The 20,384-nt window shown below is 40.9% G+C and overlaps 1 protein-coding gene across 2 annotated transcripts in view; it reads right to left on the reverse strand.

Annotated features, from left to right (window-relative positions):
- PLS3 (plastin 3) overlaps nt 1-20,123 on the reverse strand; it is an 85,907-nt gene extending 65,784 nt beyond the window's left edge. The window contains exon 1 of one of the 2 annotated variants that reach the window (XM_084788773.1): nt 19,976-20,123. The gene's annotated coding sequence lies outside the window, so the exon portion shown is untranslated. The remainder of the gene's footprint in view (nt 1-19,975) is intronic. The other variant, XM_084788772.1, reaches the window with a different exon arrangement.
- Between the last annotated feature and the right edge of the window lie 261 nt (nt 20,124-20,384).

Below are 20,384 nucleotides of genomic sequence, written 5' to 3' on the forward strand. Positions count from 1 at the left end.
AGTACAAGATATATCCCCCAAGGACACATCCTTGGTCACCTATATCTTCCATCTAGACCCCACATCTTAAAGTTTCCAAAGTAGGGGCCACCCAGGACTCAATATATAAGCCTGCACAAAACATTTCATATTCAACTATAACAATTTCCCCGAAATAAAACTAACATGTGGAAAAGGAGTTACACACAAACATTTATAGCACCTTTATTAGTGGCAACAACGAAACCTGGAAACAAACAGAGAGTGTAGTTAGTGGTAGCTCATGTGCCTACCATGCTTGAAGTCAGAAGTTCAAGTCCTAGCAGGATGGCTCAGTGGGCCCAGGCACTTGTAAGCAAGGATAATCACTTTAATTTAATCCCTGGGGACCCATATGTTGGAAGGTACTAACTTCCTCTAAATCATTCTGTGAACTCCACTTGTGTGTTACGGCACATGTATGCCACCATCCAATAAGCAAATAAAGATAATAGACACATCTTCCAGACATGGGTGATTGTGCAAAACAAACCATGTACCAGAAACTTAGGGTGTGGAGATGTTGAAAAAAAATTTAAAGCAATACCAAAATACAGCTGTAAATGGTCCAGATATTCTCTAATGGACATACTGTTACACCGTGATACAGCCACACCACAGACTGCTATTTAGTAATGAAAAGGAACAAAGACTGGATATACACAGTATTCTGGAAGACTCACCAGAAAAATACACTGAATGAATAAAGCAAATTCCCTTCCAGGCATGGTAGCCCATGCCTGATGAAGAACTGAGGGCAAATTCAAGCAAGGTCAGCCTGGGTTACAGTGAAGCAGTGTATCAAAATAAAATAAAAAGAGAAGAATAGAGGGAGCCAAAGGTAGATGGGAGAAGAAGGACACACACACACACACACACACACACACACAGAGAGAGAGAGAGAGAGAGAGAGAGAGAGAGAGAGAGAGAGAGAGAGAGAATGAATCCCCAAAATATCTCATTATAAATATTATGTAAATATCAAAAAGTATAAAACTAGAGAACATATTGGTGTTTCCTAGGTTTCAGGAATAGGAATGGAAGGAGGAAAGAAGTATGTGTTGTTACAAATGGACAACAAAAGACACTCTGGAGGTGATGAGATGTTCTGCATCTTGACCATATCAATGTCAGTATCCTGGGATTGACATTATTATGCTGTTTTAGCAAGTGGCTACCATTGGAGAAAACTGGGTAAGGAGCACAAGGTCTCTAAATGCATTTCTTACATTTCTGTGTAAATGGACACCTATCTCAACATAAAATGATAAATAAAACCAAGTCTAGAACTAAATATATAAAGAAGAAGGCAGAGGAAGGCAGATCTCTGTCATTTTGAGATCAGCCCTATCTATTTAGTGAGTTTTAGACAAGCAGGGCTACATAGTGAAACTCTGCCTCAAAAAACCAAAACAATAAGGAAATGAATAAAATATATGCAACTTAACATCACAGTTTAAACATATTTCCCATGGTCTCTCCAAACCGTTAGCTTAAATATTGATAACATATTCTTAGTACAAATTGTCAATACAAAAACAATCGCCCCAAACCCCAAAACTGTAATCAATTCCTCACCACTGGAGTATTCAATACCAAAATACCAAAGGAGCTGACATTAACAATTATTCCAAGACTAAAACCTTTCAGGATGTTCTTATTAGTAGGACAATTAGAAATGAAGTTCAGTTTAAATCGGGAGTGATAAACCCCTGAAACATTCCTTCCTGGATATTCCCCTGGTCATTCCTTGATGACCTTCATTCCTGCTCTGAAATTTCTCTCAGAGAAATGTTCTGCGATTCCACAACTGTGACTGCTAAGCCTCTTCTTCCTCCTCCCTGTACCCCTAATCCTGGTTTAACTGCCTCCTCAACAGAACAGCGTATAACATATTACATGTTATGGTTTAGATATGAAAAGACCCACAGGGGGCTGTGGAGGTGGCTCAGTAACTTGTCATACAAGCACGGGATCCAAGGGGCCCAACCCTGGATTCTCAATACACATGTAAAAGCATGGTGGTGCTTTATGCTAGCATGTATCTCTAGTATTGTGGGGAAACAGGTAGAGATAGGGAGATCCCTAAGCCTCATGGGCTAGCCACCTGGGAGAATCAATGTGCTTTAGGCTTAGTGAGAGACTGTCTCTCAAAAATAAATGAGAGAAACTAAGGAAGACACCGTACATACATGCATGCATGCTTATCCAGATGAACATGTGTACACATCCACACTAACAAGTAGATGTGCACGTGCGCACGCACACGCACACACACACACCATGCACCACATTTCTGCATAACTGTTATCATATATGTCTATTAGCTATGGATGAATTGTCTGACCCAAGCTGAGTTCTCACGAGTTCGTGACACTTTTAAAACATGGCATAGCATCTGCCATTCTGTTAGTATCAGAAAGAAAATAGCAGTTATCATAAACTGATTCTGGGCAGTTAGAGGCAGTGCTATCAGATAGTGTGGCCCATACATGTGGTATTTAAATGAACAAAGAACAGTGATGGACTAGGTCTACTGCTAAAATCCGGATCTCCCATGATAAAGATGTGCTCCTCCACTAAGGACCCTAATACAATCGGACTTCCATTGCCTCACCTGTAACGCAAATGCCTGGACTGGACTCCAAGCTCAAATGGTTGCACAGTGATTGATTAATCTTAGTGCTCTAGGCACATTAGACAATTAAAAAAGATACGTTACAAGAGTTAAGTCATTATATAGGACATTTGAAATGGGTCTCCAGGAAACGGTACTGACTCCCAGCCTTCCTTACACATAAGAAACCCCTGCTTTCCTCAAGGGCCTGCACAGTTCTAAGTGGCTAGAAGATGAAGAAGCTGGGACCCAGGAAGCTTTTTTTTTTCTTTCCCCAACATATTTTTAATTAAATATTTGGGAATTTCGTACAATGCACATTCCTCCCAGGTCCACCCCTTCACCCTTGTGCCATTCCCCATCCCTCAAAATACATCAAGTCAAATTTGTTTGTCCATATACTCAGTGAAACATGGTCAAACTTCCAGTGGCCAGCCCCTTAAAGATAACTGAGTTGGCCGGGCATGGTGGCACTAGCCTTTAATTCCATCACTTGGGAAGCAGAGGCAGGAAGATTGATGTGAGTTTGAGGCCAGCTTGGCCTACAAAATGAGTCCAGGACTACACAGGGAAACCCTCTCTCTCTCTCTCTCTCTCTCTCTCTCTCTCTCTCTCTCTCTTGGGGAAAAATAAAAGATAAGTGAGTCTCTATCCTACCCTGACCAGAAGCCATTAACAGTGAAGAGGTACACTTCAGCATCTTTATCAAAAATTTTAAGGACTCTCTTTAATAGTGTCCCAGGACATTTTCTTACAGTTGAGTCCAGAATAGAATAGGAAAATAGTATTTCTAGGGACCATCATCTATTTTCTTTTCTTAATTACTTTAAGGGTTCTTAAGATAGGATGTTCTAATAACCCATTTTGTCCTCAAATATGTCACAATCCTCCTGTCTCAGCTTCAAAGTACTGGGATTGCAGGTGTGCCATATCACACCTACTTTGTTATCACCTAGTTTCACTGAATGTGCCCTGGCTGGATCTGGTATGCTTTAACCTAAAACTGCAATTACAAGTGGATCTCTGTGAGTTCGAGGCCAGCCTGGTCTACCAAGCAGAGTTCCAGGACAACCAAAGCTACATAGGGAAACCCTGTCTCGAAAACAAAACAAAACAAAACAAAAAACAAATAAGAAAATATAACTTTAAAAAAAACTGGGCACAGTGGTACTCACTTGCAATCTTGGTGCTAGACACAGACAAGTAACCTACAACCCTCTGACTATCTAGTCTAGTCTAATGGAAGAGCCTTGAGCATCAGTGAGAGATCCCATCTATCTCATAATCTAAGGTGGACAAGGACCCAGAGAATGACCACTGACTCAGAGAATGACCACTGACCTACACACACACACACACACACACACACACATATACACACACACTCTCACACATAAATATGCACTCATGTGTGCACATGCATGCAGACGGTCTGTAGCACTTTGTTAGGCTTAGTTAAAAACATGTGGGATCTCATCCTCTACCTGGGAGTTATTGTACCACAGTACTGTCCATGTTCACTCTTAAAAAGTTCTTCTAACCACACAACACAAATCCCTTTTGAAAGTTGCATCACGCATTAAGGTTCCTTATTATATATTATGGCCCTTGGTAGCTGTTGAAATTTGTTCTTTGTGAGCACATTTGAAAAACAAATGTGTTTACTAATTCTTTACATTAAAGATAACCATTGTTTTCAAGTATTGACTACTTACTTCTGCATTCCTTAACACTGCTTATCTTTGCTCTTCAGTGGTCAAGAATGCTATGAAACAAATATGTGGCAGGGTGTGGTGCTGTGCCTCCATTCCTAGCTACCGGGAAAGGTGAAGCAGAAAGATCACGAGTTTAAGACCAGCCTTATCTGCATAGGGAGAGGCTGTCGCACAGTCCAAACAACAATAACACTTATTTAACTGAACATTCTAATCATCAATTATATGGTATGTTATTTATTTTTGGTTGCTTTTTGGTTGCGAGCCTAGCCTTTAATGGCTGAGCCATCTCTCCAGCCCTATTATACTGTATGTTTTAAAGGCCTGAGAGCAGAGCCTTGGAATCCCCACTCCTCCAGGGCCTGAGACAGGAGGATAAGTGCTCAAGGCCTGCCTGACCCCACCCAAACAAAACTACAATCTTGTACTTACTTTGCATTACTCAAGGAAAAGGAAAAAATATACTGGGAGTGAATTGTTGATAAATCAGTAGGTAGGAGCACCAAGAAACAAATAGTCAAAGTCAGTCCACGCAAGGATTCTCACTAACAGCAGAGGAAAAAGAAATGAGATGATCTTGACAATAAAACCTTTTTTTTTTTTGAGACAGGGTTTCTCTGTGTAGCCTTGGCTGTCCTGGACTCACTTTGTAGACCAGGCTGGCCTCGAACTCACAGCAATCCACCTGCCTCTGCCTCCCGAGTGCTGGGATTAAAGGCGTGTGCCACCACGCCCGGTGTCAATACAACCTTTAACTCATTCACTATCTTGCCTGTGGTATATTCAAATGACCACCAATGAGCAAATGGTGGATATAGATGGCTACATAACCTAAATATTGATCAGGCATTAAAAAAAAAAAGCAATAAAGTACTGATGTTAGAATATGGGTGACCTCTTAAAGCACTATGCCAAGTGGAAGAAGTGAGGTGAAAAAAAAAAGGCCATATGCCATAGCACCTAATTCATATAAAAGTCCAGAATAGGGAAATATATGCAAATACAAAATAATTAGTAGTCACATAGGGCTAGCAGGATGTATATCCTGGGAAGATTACAGGTAGACAGTCCAGTATTTCTGTCTGAGCTAATGAAAATGAACTATAGTGGTCTGGAGAGATGGCTCAGCAGTTATGAGCACTTGTTCTCACAGGGGACCCAGGCTTCATTTCTAGCACTAACATGGCAGCTCATAGCTGTACCTAGTTCTGGCTCCAAGGGATTAAAACCCTCATCTGACCTCCGTGGGAACTTGATATGCCTATAGTACCCAGATATAGACAAGAGAGCAAAACACACACACATAAAATAAATAAATAAATCTAAAAAAAATAAAAAGAAGAAGGGAGATGGTATTCATAGCCAGAGGTGATGGTGTGTGCCTGCAATCTCAGCACGCAGGAGGCTAAGTATGGAATATTACAAATTAAAGGCTAGCCTGCGCAGCATAGCAAATTCCAGGCCAGCAGGGGATTACATGGTGAAACTTAGTCTCCAAAAACCAGGAACAATACAAAGCATATCCTTAGCATCCACTCGGGATTAATCATTTGAAATCGCTAAAGTCAGGTATGGTGCTAAATTCCTATAATTCCAGCACCAAGAAGGCTGAGGCAGGAGAATTTTAGTAGAGTGCTTTCTTAGTGTGTATGAAGCTGCAGAGCACAGTCTAAGCCAAGTGTGGGAGTACATGTCTATAATCCCTGCATGTGACAACAGGTGGAGGCAAAATAATCATAAATTCAGGATTATCCCCAGCTACACAGGAGCTTGAGGCTAGCCCGTGCTATATGAGTCCTAACTCAAAGAAGAGGCAGATTTTTGCCTATGTATGTATCTTGAAACGTTTTTCTGATTTTTCTCTAGCAAATTCAGGGATTTGGGTTTTTATTATTATTGTTGTTGTTATTATTATTATTATTATTATTATTATTATTATTATTGCTCTAAAATAAGTTTTTTTTTGCCTATTTTCAATGTGCTTTTGCACAGGATGAGAGATGTGGATCTAATATTATCCTTCTGTAGGGGGATAGCCAGTACTATTTGCTGAATGGACTTTTTCCCTAATGTATACTTTTATCACCTTTGTCCAATATTACGTGGTCATAGATGTCTATGTTTGTTCACAGGTCTCCATGTTTGTTTTTGTCTGGACCATGTTGTGTTTGCCAGTGCAATTCTGTAATACAATCTGAGGTCAAGTAATTTTGATACTTTCCAGCAGTGTTTTTTTCTGCTTAGCATTGCTTTGGTTATGCATGGTATTTTGTATTTTCATATGAATTGTAGGGTTTTTCTCCTAGTTCTGTGAGCAATGTCCACAATGCTGTTTTTTCCAGCCACAAAGATGAATAAAATTATGTCATTTGCAGGAAAAATGACGGAACTAGAGATCATATTAAATGAAATTAGCCACATTCAGAAGGACAAATATTCTAAGTTTTCTTCCATATACAGTATTTTGACACACACAAACACCCACACATAGGATGTGAATCTCAAAGGATTATTTGGAAAAAGAAAATTAACCTGTGGGAGAGTTTGAGGCTGAAGAAAAGAGCAGTCAATGGGGGTAAGTATGGCTGAAGTACATTATGTATTTGCATGAAAATTTCATGATAAATTCTTCCATTTTGTACAATGAACTTATGCTAATAAAAGTTCTAGTAAGTGAATAAAATAGCTAAAAAGTAAACAAAAGCAAGAACATCATTTGATTATTGTGTCTGCAGGAAATCAGTGTGTCATAAATCAATGATCTGCTAATTCAGACGTCTTCAATTTGATTGTTTTTCTCCCTATCTTTACATGTTTCATTCTTTCCTTCACTTTATTTTTTTCTTCCTCCTTCCCCAGCCTCCTTTCTTTCTGCTGGGGATCAAATCTAAGGCCTTATTCATGTCCAGTACAAATTCTACTACTGAGCCATACCTCCAGCCCTCGGTTTCATGTTTATCAGCAAGACAATTCAGGGTCCTTTTGTTTTCATGAACTCAAGTATAGTAATTGGTTCTCTGTATCTATATGCTCCACATGGGTTCAACCAATACCAGGTGGAAAACATTCAAAAAGACCCAGGACTGTATTAAACCTGCATGGATATTTTCTTGTCCTCATTCTCTAAGCATTGCAGTTAAGGATTACTGGGTAAGCTTTCATAGTCTATGATGTAATGAGTAACCTAGAAATTATTTAACATATATGGAAGAAGATTGTGAATGTAGCTCAGTGGGGCATTTCAAATGTGAGAGGCTTTTGACGCAATTCTCACCTCCAATAGGAAAAAGCATGAAGAATGCACATAGGCTATATGTAAATACCACCTCATATCCTATAAGGAGCTTTCGCATCTATTAACAGTAGAATCTGAGAGAGTTCCTGAAACCCATTCCTTGTGACTATGGAGGAAATACTGTAAATGTGTCCTGCTGTGGTTCAGGCCCCTATGAAGAAAACAGAACAGAGGTTTACTGGTGGGAAGGGGCGGGCTGTGGGTGTTTATTTGTCCAATCCCTGTTTGTATGGCTCTTCCATTGGCAGAAATTTCTCACTGTCCTTGAAGAAAGACATAAGCATTACTTTGATTCCCTGCTACCAGAGGGAGCAACTGTCTGATCTGAAATCGCAGGTTTTCCTACTCTATTTCTAAGATCTGTGAAAATCATGACGTTCCAAGTTAGGAATTAAAGCCATCAGCTATACAAGTTACTTGCATTTTATACACGGGTCAGATAAAACCTAAGAGAACATGAGCTACAGAAAGCCTGAGTACTGCTTATGCAAGTCAACTTTTCTAAGGGCTTCTGCACACATGGATATTTGGATATTTCCACAGCTTCAGAACCAACTACTCCTGTCGTTGTACACAGCATCTCCAATTTTGTAAAGCTGGAAAGAATTTTATTTTTGTAAAAACAAAATGGGGTGTGGTGCATTTTCTAGCCAAAGGGCTATTTTTTTCCAAGACACTGGTGTCTTCTGACCTTCATTTATAGGCTGAGCAATGTTCTATTTAAGTAAAATTAACTCATAGTGAGCTCTTTTTTTTTTAGGACGTAATAATTATTGCAAAGAAATAACAATGTTTAAATGTGCTTTGTTCTTACTTTAGATTTGATTATACTGGGATATAAGTGAATGTCTTTATCCATACAAAGTTTAAATTTAGAAATTATAGTATGTTTAAAAAGACCATATTTAAATTAATTTCTCCTTGTAATTATATATTAGAGGAGGATGGCTCAATAGGCAAAAGTAATAGCCATGCAAGTCTGATGGCTCAAGTTCAATTTTGGAAGCAATTGTAAAAAGCCATATGTTGTGGTACACATCACTGTTACACAGAAACGGGAAGTGGCAAGGGGACTCACCCTACCATCATCCACCTGGGCCAGAAGAAGTAGCTCTGCAGCAGAGAAACAGTGCCTCAACAAAGTGGGAGGCAAGAACCAGTTCCCACAAGTTGTCCTGATGTTACATGCATGTGCAAGTGCATGCACACATACAAATTAATAAATAAAGATAAGCATAGTATATACCTACAATAATAAATATCTTTAAATTTCTTGAGAACCACTATTGCTCTTGTGGGGTTTTTCTTCTCCTAAATTGAAGGAGTTCTCTTCTCTCTTTGTAACTCTAGTACATACTATTCTTCATTAAATACTTTTATTAAACGATGGGGCTGGGGAGATTGCTCACCTGTTGACAGCACTGGCTACTCTTGTAAATGACCTGGATTTGGTTTCCAGCACCCATGCACACGGCAGCTTACAACTAGCAATAAGTGAAGTTCCAGAGAACCCAGAGCTCTCTTCTGGCCTCAGTGGGCACTAGATGTGCACATATTTTACTTATACACACACACACAGACAAAGCATTCATGCACATAAAATAGAATAATTAAAATAAACACTTTGATTAACTGAATGAATTATGAAACTACTCACAAAGAGATGTCCATATTACCTCATGGATGATTATGCACAATATATATCTAGATAGATAGACATACAAGCAGAGCGACAGATACTTGAATGTACTTGAGCATATTTTATAGTTTGCCTAAGTTTCTTTTTATTTATCAGTGGCCTATAGGCCTTTTAAAAGAGACAGGGTCTTCTGTATACCTTTCATTTCCTGGGGTTTGCATTCAAAACTTGAAAACCAGAGGAAAAGAATCAGCATAGCGAAATTAAATTTAATGTTGTAAATGTATCAGTTTCTAAAGGCTGTATGTCACCTTGGAAAGGATACTAATTTAGGCTTAGTGAGCAACCATGACAACCTGAACCCAGACTCTACAGTGGAAGGAGGGAACTGACCCTTGAGAGGTATCCTCTGACCTCTGCCCATGAAGGAACACAAACACACACTGATAAATATTTTCTTAAAGGAAAGATACTGATTTAATTAACAGCCCTCTGCCTTCTTCAGTATTGCAAGTTTCACTAGTTTATTTTGTCTATGCTATTTTATCCAAAGTAAACTTTCTACCATTGATGAAAAGCTTGCAAATCATGAAGCCTCCCTTCCCACCTATCAAACCCGGCACCAATATTAACCATTACTTTTTATCCTTGCTTAAGCTATATTTGAAAATGGCTATGAGTTTATTGTAAATGGTATATGTAGCTTATAAGGAGTCCTGTTTCCAACTTTCCTTTGAAGAGAAGTTCTTTAGACTTCTGGATAGCATATCCTCATAAAAGGATGATTCAATGATAAACATGTTCCCGACGTAAGCAAAACAGTCCCTTTAACCTGCATCTTTGCTCAAACCATGCATATTCACAATGAGAAGCCACAGAAAACAATATAGTCATAATAGAATAATTAAATAAAAGAAACACGGGCTAGTGAAACATGTCAGTGGCTAAGAATGCTTGCTGCCAAGCCTGAGGCCTTGAGTTCAATTCTCAGGACATCTACGCTGGAAGGAGAACTTGATTTCTGCAAGCTGTCCTCTGAAACACACACACACACACACACACACACACACACACACACACACACACACACACCAATGAAAAATTAAAATTTTAAATCAAACAAAAATTTCACCAAAGTTTCCATTTTGGGATTATTTTTAGCTTTTAATTTTGTGTGTATGCATGTTTGTGTGACAGTATGTGCATATAAGTGTAATTGCCCACAGAGGTTAGAAGAAGGTGTGGTATTCTCTGAATTGGGAGTTACAGGGGGTTGTGACACACCCCTATGTGGATGCTGGGAACTGAATTCTGTAAGAGCAACAAGCAGCACTCTAATAGATGCTCCATCTCTCCTACCTTCCATATTTGCTTTTTCTTTCCTTTCTTTTTCTTTTCCAAGACAGGGTTTCTCTGTGTAACCTTGGATGTCATAAAACGTGTTCTGTAGACCAGGCTGGCCTTAAAATCACTGGGACTCATCTGCTTCTGCCTTCCATGTGCTACGATTAACAGTGTGTGCAACCACCACCACCACCACCACCACCACCACCACCACCACCACCGCCGCCGCCGCTGCTGCCGTCGTCGCCATAGCAAATGGTAGTAAGGAAAAAGGGTTCAAATTAGTAGAAAATTAAGAGGTCCAAATCTCTGGGAAGGATTACCTGAGCTATAAATGGAAATATTTGTTGAGAATTTATTGCACTCTATGCAAGTAAGGATGTTCTATGTTTACATATGATTATAATGCATATGTGTAGTCAGTTTTCCATGTATGTATCAGAACTTAAGATAACCAAGCTTCTATTTTCAATGTACAAGTTACAGGATTACACAAAACGCCATTCCTGGTGAATAGTTTAAACTACAGATGGTCGAAGAAAAAGGACACAATTTAAATCTGCAAACAAATTTTAGTAGTAAAAATAGCCCACTCCTGCAATCCAGTCATGAAGCTCCGTTATTCTCAAGTCATTTAACTGGGCTGGCAAAATAACTCATCAGGTAAAGGTGTTTGCTACCAAACCCGATGACCTGAATTCAAGTCCCCAAACCCACAAGATAGAAGTAAAGAACTCCTTCTGTATGCTGTCCTCTAACCTCCACGTGCACCACAGCACATGCACATAGACAAAATAAATACATTCCAAAAAATTACATTAACTTAGAACTCTCGTGTGACTCAGGTATCCTTTCTGGGGCATATCAAAAGAACTCTGTATCCTACCACAGAAAACCTTGCATATCTATTTTTAGTGTTGCTTTACTCACAACAGCAAGGAAATGCCATCAGCCTATATGTTCATCAACAGATAAATGGACCAAAAAAAAAAAAGTCATAAAAACATAATGGATAATTTTATTCAGCCGTAAAGAAGAGCAATATTTTTAGGAAAATGGATTCATCTAGAAAGCAGAATTTTAAGTGAGATGGCTCAGACTCAGACAAGAATCACATTCTCTCTTATGTAATGTTTACACATATGTACAGGCAGAAGGTGAGTGTGCCAGGGGTTATGAAACTAGAAAAGAGACCATTAGTGTGGGGAGAGATGTTGAGGAAGGGGAAGCAATCTAACACATGTGAGATGAAAGCAGAAAGGAGGAGGGAAGGGTACAAAGGAGGAAAGGGAAGAAGAGAGGAATATGAAAATAAACAAAAAAATTGTTCAAAAATGACATGATGAAACCTAAATGTGTGTATGCTAATGAAAAATTTAAAAGAAGAACAAAATAGGAGAAGACAACAGACTCTTTAATGACAAGCAATAAAGAAAGAAAAAAATGTGCTGGGTGGTGGTGGCGCATGCCTTTAATCCCAGCACTTGGGAGGCAAAGGCAGGAGGATCACTGTGAGTTCAAGGCCAGCCTGGTCTACAAAGACAGCCAAGGCTACACAGAGAAACCCTGTCTCAAAAAACCAAACCAAAACAAAAAAAGTATTTAGTTACAAGGAAAAAAATCAATTGATGATGTTAACATGCTATTCTGCATAATATTTCAAGTGAAAAATAGAACAACTGTTTGTGTGTGTGTGTGTGTGTGTGTGTGTGTGTGTGTGTGAGAGAGAGAGAGAGAGAGAGAGAGAGACAGAGACAGAGACAGAGACAGAGACAGAGAGAGGAGAGAGAGAGAGACAGAGAGACAAAGAGAGAGAGATATGCTAGGGATTGAACCCAGAGCCTCATGCATTCAAAACAAATGTTCTTGCACTGAGCCACACTCCCATCTTCTGGAAAGGCCAGTTAAAGCCCTAGCATAGTTATGATCTACAGCTACAGTGTAGTGGATTTATAGAGCACCTGTTTGCCAAAGAGCCAAGGCTTCTCATAGCTTACTTCTCCTTTCAGCAATCTTGTGAAATGCATATATTGAAAACAGATGCTTTAAAAATCAAGCAAGCTCTAGACATGAGCACAACAGTGATTTACTGAAAAGGGCCTATCTGCTCAGACAATAGAGAAATAAAAGACCAGAGATTCCACATCTGATGTCTTTTAGAATAAGCAACACTATGCTTATCATCAATCACATTTCTAAACTTTAAGAAAATTTAAGTTTTTCATATTATAAAATCAGTCTTGAGGTTAGGGAGATGCTCAGAGGTTAAGAGCACTGACTGCTCTTCCAAAGGTCCTGAGTTCAATTCCCAGCATGCACATGTTGGCTCACAACCATCTACCCTGAGATCTGATGCCTTCCTCTGGCGTGCAGGTACACATGCAAGCAGAACACTGTATAAATAATAAATAAATAAATCTTTTAAAATAATCAATCTTAGTCAGGTCTGGTGGATGCAAGCCTATAATCCAGGGTACTTGAGAGATTGAGGCAGGAAGATTACAAATTCAAAGGCTGGTTTGGATTACAACATGAGTTTAAGACTAGTCTGGGTGTTTTAAGCAAGACTCTGTCTCAAAATAAAAATCAACAAGTGGGCCTGGCATATAGCTCAGTAGGAGAGTGTTTGCCTGGCATTAGGGAAGCCATAACACCCATCTCTCATTGCAAATATAAAACAAAGTTAAATAACAATTCAACTAAGAGTAGGGGCTGGAGAGATGGCTCAAGTGGTTAAGAGCACTAGCTGATCTTCCAGAGGACCTGGGTTTGATTGCCAGCATCCAAATAGCAGTTCACACTTGTTTTTACCTCCAGATCTAGGCTATTTGATATCCTCTTCTAGAGCTTATGGGCACCAGGTACCACAAGTGATGCACAGACATACACACAGGCAGAATGTTCATACATATAAAAACTAAAAATAAAACATAAGCTGAGAATAGCCAGATTCCAGGTATTTTCTAAAAGAAATTCCAGCCAACTAAAATAATTGAGCTACTCCACATTTTAAAGCTGAAGAAATGATTAGTGTCTAGCTCATATATGGACTAAATTTCATGTGATATTCTCAAGAGGCCATGCCCAATATACATACTTCCCCTTCTTCTTCTTCTTCTTCTTCTTCTTCTTCTTCTTCTTCTTCTTCTTCTTCTTCTTCTCCTTCTCCTTCTCCTTCTCCTTCTCCTTCTCCTTCTCCTTCTTCTTTTTTTTGCGACAAGATTTTATGCCACTAAGGGTGGCCTAGAACTCACTATATGCACTCACACCTGATGTGCTGGGATTGCAAGCCTGGGATACCACACCCCTCTCCTCTCTCAGCATTTTTTCTTTTCTTTTTTTAAAATATATTTTATTAATTTATTCATATTACATCTCAGTTGTTATCCCATCCCGTGTATCCTCCCATTCCTCCCTCCCTCTCATTTTCCCCCTACTCCCCTCCCTATGGCTGTGATTGACGGGGACCTCCTCCCTCTATATATGCTCATAGGGTATCAAGTCTCTTTTCTTTTAAATATAACGTTTCTTCAACCTTAGAACATCAAGCCTCACCTTTTACGTTCAAGTGCTAAGAATATGGCAACATTCACTACTACCAAATTTACCTGTGAATCTTTTGAAGCTGCCTCGCCACTATAAGTAAAAATCAACTTCCCCTTGTATTATGAGACTGGCATTTAAGGTCTGGGGAGATGCTCAGGGTCAAAGTGCTTGCTGTGAAGGCATGAGGACTTACATTCAGAATCCCCAGCACATATGTGAAAAAGAAAGACGAGGTAGCATGTGACTGAAATGGCAGCACTGAAGAAGAGGAGACAGAAGGATCCGTAGGGCTCACTGGCCAGCCTGTCTAGCTAAATGGGCAAGCTCCAGTTTCAGTCAGATTCTGGTGCCCCCACTCCCACCCCCAGACAGTATTTCTCTGTGTAGCTTTGGCTGCCTTGAGACTAACTCTGTAGAACAGGCTGGCCTCGAACTCACAGAGATCTTTCTGCCTCTGCCTTCCAAGAGTCTCTCTGTCTTAAAAAATAAGGAAGTCGGCCATTGAGGAAGACACTTTATGTCTATCTCTGCAAGGCACACAGACATAGACAGGGGATGGAGGCATGTCATGCAAGCGTTAGATAGTTGCCACAAGTTTAAACAAAGGAGTCAAAACTGATAACAGCCATAATAAAGCACCTCAAAAGCTTTTGAAACCTCCAATCCATTAAGCTTACATTATATGGCAAATCACTCCTTAGAATAAATACACAGACTCAAAATATGATCCAGCTTCTATACTTTTTAAAATTTTAGTCTTATTTTTGAAGATCAATCTGTCCTCCTTTAGGTCATTTTCCACCAAAAACCCATCCTACTAGCAAGTACAAAATAATTCTAAAGACAGATACTCAAGCTGTCCTGTATTGATAGATGCTCATTTTCAAATCTGACTTCATATCAGTTACTTTTTGAATCAATTACAAATAAGAGCTGTCCTGGTGTGTGTGTGTGTGTATATATATGTATATATATATCCCACTCAGAGTATACTACGCTAAACAAAAATACAGACCCCTGCTCTTGTAATATTATGCTAAGAACATGAAGTCAAGAAATGCCGAAAGAGTTAGAAGTGGACTTTCTTCTTTTGTTCAAGGGCATCACTTTAATTCTCAAGCACCATGGCTAAGCTGCCCCCTATCTGGCAGTAGCACTCACACTATTTGCCTAGGAGGAAAATGTCACTGGGTTTCTAATAGTATCCTGCATACTAACATCCTGCCAGAACAGTCGTGGTCAAGTTTAATGTGCATATAAAGTTTGTAGAAGAGATTTATCTCCCCCAAACTATTCCTCAGTCACCGTAACTAATCTTTCCATTTCAAAGGCCGCAGGACCCAGTCATGTTTTAGCAATTCAATTCTAAAGAGCATCAAAGAAACTAGATGATTTACACTTCAATGCTATTTAAGGTATTGCACCAGAGACAAAACATAATTTTGCTCACATCCCAAGTAACTGGCTAGGTCTAAGGGTAGAAATTAAGGATTAGATTCACAATCCCCCAATTTCAATAAAAATCTGTGTTAATTTGATAATATCTCTAAGTCAAAAGTGAGCTACAGTGAGGTTTGTTTTAAATGTATGGGTTTTCTAAGAAGTGGTGTGGACCAGCAACTAGTGGTGGCTCTGTTTTGTGGGGACTGGGGTGCGGGACATCTTGTCATGTCATAGCCCATGTGTGAAGGTCAGAGGATGACTTTCAGGAGTCAGTTCTCACCTTCTAGTAGGTGGGCCTAGGGCAACAAATACAGGTTCTCAAGCTTACCTTTACTCCCTGAGCCATCTTACAGGCTCATGATTCTGCTTTTATATGACTTTTAATGCCCACAGCCCAGTTTGTCAGCAGTATCCCACCACTTAAAAATGATTTAGTGGGGGCTGGAGAGATGGCTCAGGGGTTAAGAGCACTGGATGTTCTTCTAAATAACCAGGGTTCAATTCCCAGCATCCACATGGCAGTTCCCAATCGTCTATAACTCCAGTTCCAGGGGGATCTGACACCCTCACACAGACACATAAAGACAAAACACCAATGCACATAAAATAAAAACAAATAATTTAAACAATGATTTAGGACTGGCATGTTTTGTCTGAATTATTTTTTTGTTTGTTTGATTTTAACTTTAAGAAAGACAGAGAGAGAGAGAGAGAGAGAGAGAGAGAGAGAGAGAGAGAGAGAGAAACCTGAAGATGGGTAAATAATAATTAAAAAAGAAAAATGAGTATAACTAAAAAATTATGTCTAAACCATGCTTCTTCTTGGCTTATTGAGGCAGGCTCTCATAGAAGTGAGGCTAGTTGAAGATGACCTAGAATCCCTGATTTTTCTGCATCAGCCACCTAAATGCTGCAATGAGAGATGCTCATTACCATGACTGCCTTTAAAACCATTATTTTCTTGAAATTATTTTGAAATGACAGAATAACAACAAAAATCATGTAGACTTTGTTAATCTTCACTAAGCTAATGTCATTTTATTTATCTATCGAAACATCCTTTAAAGGTAGGAAATTAACAATGTCTATTCACTGTTTATTAGAAACTCTAAAATTCTATTGTCACCTTACTTCCACTAGGGGGGCTCAACTGTAGGAGTTCAGGGACAACTGAGATCCACTCCTAACTAATTTGTGCAACGGGCTAGCCTGCACAGCAGAACCGTGTGCGTTCAGACTTTAGATTAGGAGTTTTCAGGACCAGCTGTGCAGCTGAAAATGGAGTGCAGTAGGTATTCAGAGCATACTAGAATAGAAAGTCTGGGAGGAAAGGCACAAGGCAAAAATCTCTTAAATATTCCTAGTTACTTAAAAAAGTGTGTGTGTGTGTGTGTGTGTGTGTGTGTGTGTGTGTGTGTGTGTGTGTGAATACATGCATACACAAGTGCCAAGGAATGGTGTGTAAAAGCTAGAGGACAAATTGCAGGAGCTCGTTCTCTTCTACCCAATAGGTTTAGGGGGTGGGAGTCAGACAGTCAGGACTGCAGTGTGTATTTTCAAGTGAGCCCTCTCTGAAGCCTCCTCGAGCACTAATTTGGACTTTCCTAACTTCTTCAGTAATTGCTTTTAAGAATTAATGTGTTAACCTGTTTCTGCAGTAAGTGAGGCTCATGAGCTCCTGACCTTGGAGACTCTTCTGCATGTTTCCTTTTCTCTCTCTCTCTCTTTTCTCCCATTTATTTGTTTCCTTCACTCCCTTATTGTTTGAGATGGGATATCACATAGTCCTTCTTGGCTGTGGACTCCTGATCTCCTTGCCTCAGCCTCCCAAGTGCTGAGATTACAGTCATCTGCCACCAACACATCTGGCTGTTTACATTGTTTCATACTTTATAATATATAATATAGATAGTGAAACTTCTCCTTTGTTCCCAAAAGCAACTCCAATATAGGACAATATAGGGAATTCCTTTCGCCTGGGTTTGATTCCCAACACCCACATGGAAGCTCACATCTGTCTGTAACTCCAGTACCAAGGGATCTGACATAGTCATACTAATGCACATGGTGTGTGTGTGTGTGTGTGTGTGTGTGTGTGTGTGTGTATGTGTGTGTGTGTGTTGAGACAGGGTTTCTCTCTGTAGCCTTGGCTGTCTTAGACTTGCTTTGTAGACCAGGCTGGTTTCAAAGTCACAGTGATCCTCCTGTCTCTGCCTCCTGAGTGCTGGGATTACAGGCGTGCACCACCATGCCCGGCACTAAAGGAAATTTTTTTTTAAAAAGGAAATTCTTTTCATATTCTTCTAATCAAACCACTATAAAGCATAAAACCCAACCAACTTTGGAAATTTTCTGTCAACTAGTTTTGGGTGTAATTTCTGAGCCAGTTAATTCCAAAGCACAAATAACTGATAGTCAATTTTAATCAAGGGATTATTCATCACCTTTAATTAGATGCCCAATTAGAGAATAGTATAGGCTGGATGAAAGAGTAAGGATAGTCTTATGGGATCTGACTTCAAAAGTATCATTTAGGGAAGAAATGGGACATAAGTTAAAGCCTAGCTTTCTTAGACAACGATTTCAAAAAGACATTTTTAAAATTTAGGAAAAGCATATGAGTTTAGGGGGGAGAGAGATATATGTCACAGCAAAGATACATTTAAATCTTTTGTTTTTAGAACACCTTTTTAAAAATATTCTGGTTAACTTTCATTTTACTTAAAACCACAGCAACAAATCCTTTTGTGTTCCCTGCATGCAAACCCAAGAAATCCCTTCAGTGGAAGCTGACACACGTTGCTCCCCCCCCCACCTTTTGTCTTGGTAGTTTTGGGAATATGGACCTCAGCCATTGCATTCCAGTGTTAAAGTCAAAAAAGGTCATGTGACCATTACCCCAGAGGCATCAGAGACTTAAAACACGTGATGCCAATTGGCATGTGTGGGACCTTGGCCACCAAGTTACAATCCACAGTAAACTGCATCTCAGGGATCAATTTTAAGCTCCCAAGCACATTGTCATCTTGAAATGGAGTAAATGCTGATTGCTCCATAGGTTTTAACTTCACCTACATCTTCTACCTACTGTATCCACTCAAGCCCCCTCACCCTGTCTATATTACCGCTAACAGGAAGGACAATGCCAGCATCCCTCCTGTCTGGCCCTATATGGCTAGGCTTCCCAATTCAAATCAAAGCTAGACCTGAGCCACTGGTGTAGTTTTACAGCTCAAATGAAAAGCAAGTCTTCAGGATGTAAAGTGTCAGCCAAGCTGGAGCAAGCTAGGGCCTGGAGACAGGCGGAGGTTCGGAATTGCCAGCACTTGACCTAGTGGAGCAGTAGCAGCAACTTTGGGACTGGCGACCCGCCAGGACTGGGGTAGTCAGCGTCCCCAGGCCTCTCATTAGGTCGCTAAAGTAAGGCGGGTGGAGAAAAGTAAACACAGGCAAGTGCAGCTGTGCCAGGGAATGGGGCTCCAGCCACCTTCTCTGCTCAGCCTCCCAAGGATCCCCGGAGCGGTCCAGGGTGCTACAGCCTGGCTCTAGAGCTCTGGGTTGCACAGCCAGAACAATTAGGACACAAGCGGACCGTCAGCGCATGACTAGAGGAAAGAACTGAAAGGAACCTCTGGGCTAGTCTGAAGAGGTTCTGCCATGGAAAGGGGGAAAAAGTGCTTACTCATAGGGAGACGCGGCGCGGTCCCAACGCTCCGGGTAAAGGCTAGGGAGGGGACCCGGCGGGCGGAAGGTGGGCAGCCAAGACCAGGTTCCTTTCCAGGGCTACCGCACCCGCTCCACGTCCCGCCCCTTTCGGGTCCTCAGGAAGCCACAGGGTCACCCTCAGAGGGCGAACTGGAACTAGTGAGAGATGACCTAGGCTGCCTGCTCCGGGATTTCGCAGCGGCTGAGAAGGAGGAAGGGAGGGATGGATTGGGGATCGGCAGTAGCTGGAAAAGGACTGCAGAGGGAAGTTAGGCACAGGTTTTCCACTTCACAGGCGGTCGCAGCCTCAGGGAATCTGGGTAAGGGTTGGCTTCGAAGACCTCCCGCTAGTGGTGGGCAACAAGTTAGGAGCAACTAGAGAACAGACACAGGGAAGAGCAGAAAAAGTAAAGGCAGCGGGTGGTAATAAGGAACATTTGGAGCTCCAACCCATACTGGTAGCCAAAGATCGCCCAGAAGCCTCAGAGCCCAGAAGAGATTTTCTTTGATCTCCCCACTTTTGCCCAACCCCCGCCCCCTGGTATAAGGTACATTCCTGCTGAGGTTCCGGGAGATGCTCTTGCCAGGACCTACTCTTGCCCACGCCCAGGAAACTCGCTCCCTTCGGGCCCATGGAGCTGCATAGTACTTACGTAAATTTGCCGAGTCGCGTCTCAGAGTCGCCTAGCTGGCCCCACAGCTTCCTACCAAGCACTCAGACAACTTCTGCCACTAGGAATCTCTGCAGCTGTGGTTCTAAAGCCAGCGCTCCCTCCCCTCCTGCCAGCCCCCTCCGCCCAGTGGCCTCAGCCATTGGCTCTAGTGGTGTTCACCAGCGGCCTGGGAACCAGGAAGGGGATTGGGCAGCTGGCCTGTCACATCAACTGGGTGGGGAGCTGAGAGCCTAAGCCCTGGGATGGGCACTCAGGAGGGTTGGGAACTGGAGCTCTGTGTTTGCAAGCCTGATTTTCCACTCCCTATCTGGTGTAAGCACTTAGAAGTCTACAGTGTCTGGCTTGAAATACGTGTCTCAAAAACAGTACTGTAATAACTGTAAAAGTT

The sequence above is a fragment of the Acomys minous genome (assembly GCF_964271855.1).
Source record: "Acomys minous genome assembly, chromosome: 7".
Lineage (NCBI taxonomy): Eukaryota > Metazoa > Chordata > Mammalia > Rodentia > Muridae > Acomys > Acomys minous.